This window comes from Salarias fasciatus, chromosome 17, assembly GCF_902148845.1.
Source record: "Salarias fasciatus chromosome 17, fSalaFa1.1, whole genome shotgun sequence".
Taxonomy (NCBI): domain Eukaryota; kingdom Metazoa; phylum Chordata; class Actinopteri; order Blenniiformes; family Blenniidae; genus Salarias; species Salarias fasciatus.
Window position 1 is genome coordinate 16,400,833 of NC_043761.1, and position 7,623 is coordinate 16,408,455.

At 48.1% G+C, this 7,623-nt stretch overlaps 1 long non-coding RNA gene across 1 annotated transcript; it reads left to right on the forward strand.

Annotated features, from left to right (window-relative positions):
• The first annotated feature begins 645 nt into the window (after window positions 1–645).
• LOC115404269 (uncharacterized) lies at window positions 646–3,258 on the forward strand. Its single transcript, XR_003933317.1, has 3 exons — window positions 646–1,684; window positions 2,253–2,313; window positions 2,446–3,258. It is a non-coding gene; the product is annotated as an uncharacterized LOC115404269 (long non-coding RNA).
• Window positions 3,259–7,623: the final 4,365 nt, after the last annotated feature.

The window sequence follows — 7,623 nt, forward strand, 5'->3', positions numbered from 1 at the left end:
ATCTGCTGTTGTTTGCACTTAAGGGAGGTTTGTTATTTATCTTAAATTGTTCCTCACCAATGCTCATCAATGGAACACACATACACACAGACTTTATCACAGGTTTTAGCAATTGTGTGTGTGTGTGTGTGTGTGTGTGTGTGTGTGTGTGTGAGTGCAATTGCTAAAACCTGTGAGAAAGCCATCAATACGGTGTTTCAAATGAACTGGTTTCCTTGTTACCTGGTGACTGACTTCCTGTAGCACTTCCTGCTGCTGCTGCAGCGGATGTTGATATCAGAATCATTAAAGGTCTGAACGGCTTTTTGTCTGGTTTTTAACATCTATCAGCAACAAGGGACGTGAAAGAAACCCAGTCGCCAGTTAATAGGGAAACCAGTGATTCCAAAACCCCGGCTCCTCTCCGGGTTCTGGACACTCCTCCTCCGCTAGCTAGCTGCTGCGTTCAGGTGACTGGAGCTGCTGCGGAAAACTGAAACTCCGTCGTTCACATGAAGGCAGCGGAGACAGCTGGACTCAGGAGACACTCAGGAGACACTCAGGAGACACTCAGGAGACACTCAGGAGACACTCAGGAGACACTCAGGAGACACACAGGAGACACTCAGGAGACACACAGGAGACACTCAGGAGACACTCAGGAGACATGTGAAGGAAACGTGGACAATTTGCACAAAGGAACGACTCTCAGACAGGTGTGGTCATCGTTCACTTACAGCAGGGGTGGGGAACCCTGGTCCTGGAGGGCCGCAAACCTGCATGTTTTCCATGTCTCCCTGCTTCAACACACCTGAATCGTATCAAGATTCATGGCCAAGTCCAGCAGAAAGCCAGATAACGAGCCTCATTGCAATCAGCTGTGTTGAAGCAGAGAGACATGGAAAACATGCAGGTTTGCGGCCCTCCAGGACCAGGGTTCCCCACCCCTGACTTAAAAGAATGCACTCGTTCACTGAACGTCACAGCACTTCAAGCCAGACCATTTCTCTTTTTTTCACGGTAAATGTGAAATTATTGCGGGAATTATGCGTCCTTTTGGAAAATATGTGGCCCCTGCATAATCAGCGACAAAAGGGTGATTTATGCGTGAATTCATGCGATCGCATAATCGCATTTTTCTGGAGGGTCTAGTTTGTCCCCAAAAAGCACAAGAAAGTCCACCAGCAGCTTTAAAAGCTCCTGTAGGTAAAATCCTCCTTGATCAACAGGCTCGTTAACAGGGCTCTGGAATCAGCTCCCAAATGCAAACACAACGCAGAAGCAGCGAAAGCAGAAGAAACAAGGAGGGAGAAGAGAAGAGGAGCTATAAAGTCTACTCTGTGAGAGAAGGACACATTTTAAAAGCTAACGGCTACATTAGCATGAAAAGCACATACCTTCTCCTCGGAGTCTGGGGTAGTGACCGGGTGGGGACGAAAACCCGCGAAACGAGCATCAACCAATCAGCGTCAAGACAGTGTCCCGCGCTCAACTGTCCAATCAGGAGTCCAAACACACGTCACGCCACCAGCAGCTCGAGACACCTGCAGCTGCGAGAGAGAGAGAGCGCGCGCGCTAGCTGTGGTCACTCACGTGCTGTTTGCAGCTCTGTCTGGCTGTGAAGCTCTGACATGTTTTCAGTCAGTTCACAGCTTCTGCCGCGGTGTGTGGACACGGAGAGGACATCAGTTCGCCTCAGTCAATGGTGAGTCATGGATTATATGCTAGTTAAGACAAGTTAGTGGCACCAGACAGCCACCAAGATCGCCTTTTTCAGTCACCTCCAGCTCTTTGGTGGAGTAATGGTGTGTGTGTGTGTGTGTGTGTGTGTGTGTACTTGTACTTGTATGTTGTGAGGACCTTTTGTGAGGACCATTGGCTTATAACCTTACAAGTGAGGACAATTTTTGGAAAGTGAGGACATTTTTGCCGGTCCTCACTATTCCACAGACCTTTTTTGGCCTATTTGAGGTTCAAGACTCGATTTTTGGTTTAGGGGTACAATCAGGTTTAGATTAGGTTTAGGGTACGGGTTAGGGTTAGGCATGGGTTAGGTTATTTTTTGATGGTTCGGGTTAGGGGCTAGGAAATGCATGATGTCAATGAGTGTCCTCACAAGGATAGAAATACAAACCTGTGTGTGTGTGTGTGAGTGAGAGAGAGACCACTGACTTGACAGTAATGTTATGTGTCGTTAGATGATGATATTAGATGTTGTTTGCTTAAGATGACTAGAATGAATAACTGCCAGGTGTTTTGTCATTTCCCATCAGGAAGAAGACATGTCCCTCCAGCCTGCAGAGCAGCTCGGTCCCCAGGGCGATCACAGGAAGGGTAAAAACTGAGAACATCATGGTTGTAGTGATTTCAGCTGCAGAGCTTTAATTCAGATTCAAATGAAAAGACGTGATGAATGAAGTGAGTTCAGTAACACGCCGTGGCTTATTGTCCTTTGACCTTCAACAGGACCCACAGTCTGGATCGTTGCACAGCTACGTCAGGAGAGGAGGAGAGCGGGCCTGGACGCCAGTGGTTTGTCTTGGGGGGGGGGGGGGGCTGTGATGGAGGAGCCTCCTCCCCTTCTTCCAGCGGAGCCTCGGAGGAGGAGCAGGGCCAGTGTGGAGGGAACGGCCTGGGGTCAGTGGCGAGCGTGGTGCTGGTCAGCTTGATGCAGGAGGACTTGGCAGAGCTCCACCGGCAGTACCCCAGGATGAAGACCATCTTCTCCACCCTCAGCCAGCGCTGCCGCTGGAGGCCTGCTCCCTGACAGGACATGAACAAAGCTTTATCAACGGCGTGACGGCCGCCTCTGCTCCATCTGTTGGGGGAGCGGTTGTTCATCAATGTGAGATTCATCACTAAACTCCAGGGCTGTTTTTGCCTGATGAAGTTCATTTAGCCCATTTGGGAAATGACACATTTTTCCAACAATGTTGCCCAGTGTGTGAAAGAGCACATCCAGCAGGGGGCGCCGGATCTGGTTTTCACACCAAGGCTTTGGGAGAAACGAGGTCAGGAGTTTTGTTCCTTATCTGATGACTGATGTTCTCTGTTTATGTTACTATTTAACTTTTTGATGTAATGTGAGTCACCACTGCAGCGCCGCTCTGTGGGAACTGCCACTGCTCTTCCTCCCTGTCCCCCCCGTCTTTCCGTCCCTCCTGTCCAGCAGAGTGGTGTGAGGCTGTGAGGCTGCGTTCATCTGACTGCTGCTGTTATTTACGTCAATGTTTGTGATGAAGATGTTTTTTTGGTGAAAATAAATGTGTTTCAACTGTGGTCCTCATTCCTGTCATTTCGTTTGACGTGACATGTTATGAAGAAGACAAAATGTGTTGTGATGGGGAAAGTTTCTTGGAGTCCATCGTACAGAGTGATCATATCTAAAATGGCCGAAAACTATGACTGACTGAGGATTACAGGTAAAGACACAGCAAGGATAAACACCTGGATGAAGGACCAGTAAGATTTTAGAAGCAGCTGTATCATGTGTTTGACTGTGAGCTGCTGGGTGATTTAACATCCCTCAGGGAGTAATAAAGTGTGTCCATGTCTTCATCCGTCCCCGGGTCAGTCCGTATCGGTGAGGTTGTGATGGGAGACTGTCAGCCTGGAGAGCAGTGGTAATGCTTCTCAGAGGCCGCTGCTGAGGGGGTTGTTGGTTTGTGTTTACAGCTACTGTGGATGAGCCCATGTTTTCGCCCTGCTGTGGCTCACTGGTGGGGACACAGACCAGAGCCTGAAGTGCAGAAACCCGGACTTTGAGTCCAACGTCCACCAGGCAAGAGGTCTGGATGCTGCCGCGGCCTTCTTAAGATCAGTTAATCCATGTTTTCTCCTTTCCAGTGCACTTTCATGTCTTTCAGCTCTCGTTTTGTCAGTGTACATCGTTTATCTTGCTGTTGCAGTTAATTGTTGAACGGATGTAATGTCACGGTTTGAAATATTATGGAATAAATGTATTGATGTTTCATATCCTGGGTGCTGGTTAAATATGTGGTTCTTGATTCCTTTCTTGATTCATGAACAAACTCAGTTAAGCAAATTTAATATCTCACAGAAAGAAAAACATACAAACCTCGACCCAATCCCGCTGGATGCCATGGTTCTGAAAGTAGAGAAGTACAAAAAAAGGAGAGATGTGCATTCATGAATAATGATCGGTTGCAGGTAAACAAAAGATTAAAATAGATGAGAAAGTGAAACATTAAAATGCTTTCACAATATAATTCCTGCGAAGTAACATCAAACTGAATTATCAGAGCGTGTTCGTTTCACAATGTACCGTTCAGAAAAAGAGCAGCAAAGAAAACCGACCGATGTTGAAATGCCGCCGTTCCTTGTTGTATCTGTAGCCAGAAGAGACTGAGGTGAAGCTCTGTCCCACAGCCTGCTGAAGCTGATCGCAGCCCGGACTTCATCAGCGCCTCCCTCAAACAACAGCAAAAAACATGAGGCGTGCATATTGCTGATATGTCTGTGTTCAAGAGCAAAAGACAGCAGGGTCTAAAGTCACTCCGTTCTCACAACATGCTGACATGAAACCTCAATTTAACATCCCGTGTCTCTGTTACAACTAAACCGTTTTGAATTCCGTGCAAGAGCTAAAACTATCCATTCCAGAAACACAGGAATCAGTAAGATGATGAAAATGACACAGCAGCAAATAGAAAAACATCAGGTTGTTAAAGCAACACTAAGGAACTTTCAGTTTTCGTTGATTTTGGCGGCGCCAGTGGACAAAGCGGTAGTGTTTTGCCTGAAGGAATACTACAGTTCCCATGAGGCCTAGCGCGTGGCGTGGTAACATGCTGCTCCCAGTGGCGTGCTGTTGGACTGAACTCGCCTACATTTGTTTCCAGTGGCTGTGTGAAGGACGGATAGCGACGAGGTGATGAATCTAAATAAATCTAATGGTGGCTAAACAATGTTCTATCATGATGTGACGCACGCCGTGAAGCAGTCCGAACATTTGGAGTGTTTTAGTGAGCAGGGTTCCTCCCACCCTCCTCACAGCTGCTCAGTCCAAGTGAAGCAACACTGACGCCCTCAGGCTGACAGAGGGTCATTCAGCTGCTGGAAGTCGATGTATCATCACAAAAGATATTAAAATGTTTTATTAAGGTTGAAAAGTTCCTTAGTGTTGTTCTTTTTCCTTAGTGTAGGTTTAAGAACAACAATCAGACATTTTTGGATGGAACTATGAACCAGTAGCCAATATACAAAACGCTATAATTTGTTGATTAGAAAGTGTAAATACCAAAGTGTAACTGAAACAACCCCACTGACACTGAGAGCGTCTGTAGCCTCACATTCGACATTATTATTTTTGCTTTGATGTGTATTTTTCTCTCCTGATTGTTTCTTTCAACGTGATGAATGAGATCTGAGTCAGCAGAATCTGCAGTGTGCTGCTGCTGCCAGTAGGTGTCGCTGTAAAACTGCAGTAAAATCACTGAAAAGCAGCGATTTTAACCATACATATATATTAAAGGTATAATGGACGATGTTTTAGCCAATGAATTGCGTTATGCAAATCTCAGCTACTGGTCCTCCAACATGTCAATCTCGCTGGAGAAATGCTTGCGTAACGCCGTCAAGCGCGCTCATTCCCGTGATCTGCGCATGTGCATTCAGAGTGTTTCTGTAGCCGTGAGCTTCGGTTTCAGCCAGGACTTACCGACGGCGAGTCTGACAAAATGAAACTGTAACTGTTTCGGAAAATCAGCTTTATGAGCGAGGCCGATCGCAGACACTGTAAACAGCCGTGCACGCCCGGGGAAGAGGAGATCGTGCTCGCACGCTTCCGCCATTGATAGGCGTTTCCTCGGGAGGAGCAGTAGAGCTGGTAGGACGGTCTGGTGCATGCGCGTTATTCAAAAAGCGAGTAACAGACGTTTGGCTTTGACTTTTTGTGAAAATCGTCCATTATACCTTTAATGTGGTTTGTCACTACTCACCTCGGCAGACGCTGAAGTAACTTCAGCCTGGAGTTGATCATCCGACACACGGTGGAGAGGCGGCGCTCAGAGATCCCTCTTCGGAGATTTCAGTCTGAAAACCCCCGGACCGGCCGGGCCAAACCCACTGCACAGGTGTGCTTTATTTCACCTGCAGGCCTGCCGCTGGCATTCATGTCCACTCCATGGCGGGCATGATCGTCTAAAGACATTTTCAAAGAAAATGCACATTCTTTTAAAGCTCGGTGTCGAGAATGAAGTAGCAGAAGAAGAGAAAGCTCGACTTCCAGTTTTCCAGCAGCTCAAATTTGACAAATAATTGCAAAAATATTGGCTGTATTTTATTTCCCGGCTTCTGTTTGATAATAATAACAACTAATAAGAAATCAGATAAAGGCTCTTTTTTCCATTTTCAATTTGGGAACGAGGAACGGCAAACGGACCTTCTCCCGTGTTTTGTTTCCCAACATGAAATCAGGAAACGGAAGTTGGCTCGTTTTTCGATTTTGGATTTTCCAAATCAAAATGAAAATCGAACGGCCGGAGGGTACACGGACCCTCCACCCTGAACCACCACCTCCACCCTGAGGTACCAGAGCCACCCAGAGCTACAACCCCCACCAGGAGCTATCACCTCAAGATCGATCAGCTTTGTTTAAAGCTACCACCTCTACCACCAAATTATGTTATTAATTTCAGTAAATTATTACTTCATTGATAATGTCAGACTTGTCAGATGAGTTATTTGGGAATGAGTAAGTCACAGAGAAATGCATTCATGAAATCATTGACTGATGAGGTGTTATTGATCAACAGTGGCAAAAATATCCCAAATACTTTCATGGAAAAGGACGAACCCGAGTTTGGTTATTTTAAGACAATAGTTTGGTTCTTTTCAACCCAGTTTTTGGGTTAAAGTATTTAACGCTTTAAGCACCAAATACATGAAGAGAGCGAAGGATTCAAATAACATCAAATGCATCTAATCATAAGAATCAGCTGCCTGTTCAAAAGGTGAAATAAATAAACTCTTCACAGCATGCAGCAGGAGGAGGTGGATTATTAGTGAATGTGGGTGAGGTTTGTCATTTTCACTGTATCCAGATCAGGTGGTGGAGGGGGGTCTTTAGTGTGTGTGTGTGTGTGGGGGGGGGGGGGGGGGGGGATGGGCTGTCCAGCATTTCTGTCCTCTTAATAATAGACACTTGTTGTTTTAGCTTTTCTCTGAAAATAAATGTTTAAAAAAAAAGAGTCTCTACCTCTCTGCCTCCCCCTGGCTCCCCTCTCTGCCGCCCCCTGGCGGCCCGTGCCTCCCCCTGGCTCCCCTCTCTGCCGCCCCCTGGCGGCCCCTGCCTCCCCCTGGCTCCCCTCTCTGCCGCCCCCTGGCGGCCCGTGCCTCCCCCTGGCTCCCCTCTCTGCCGCCCCCTGGCGGCCCCTGCCTCCCCCTGGCTCCCCTCTCTGCCGCCCCCTGGCGGCCCCTGCCTCCCCCTGGCTCCCCTCTCTGCCGCCCCCTGGCGGCCCGTGCCTCCCCCTGGCTCCCCTCTCTGCCGCCCCCTGGCGGCCCCTGCCTCCCCCTGGCTCCCCTCTCTGCCGCCCCCTGGCGGCCCGTGCCTCCCCCTGGCTCCCCTCTCTGCCGCCCCCTGGCGGCCCGGCCCCGCGCTGCTCTTCCTCCTCTTATTTTCTC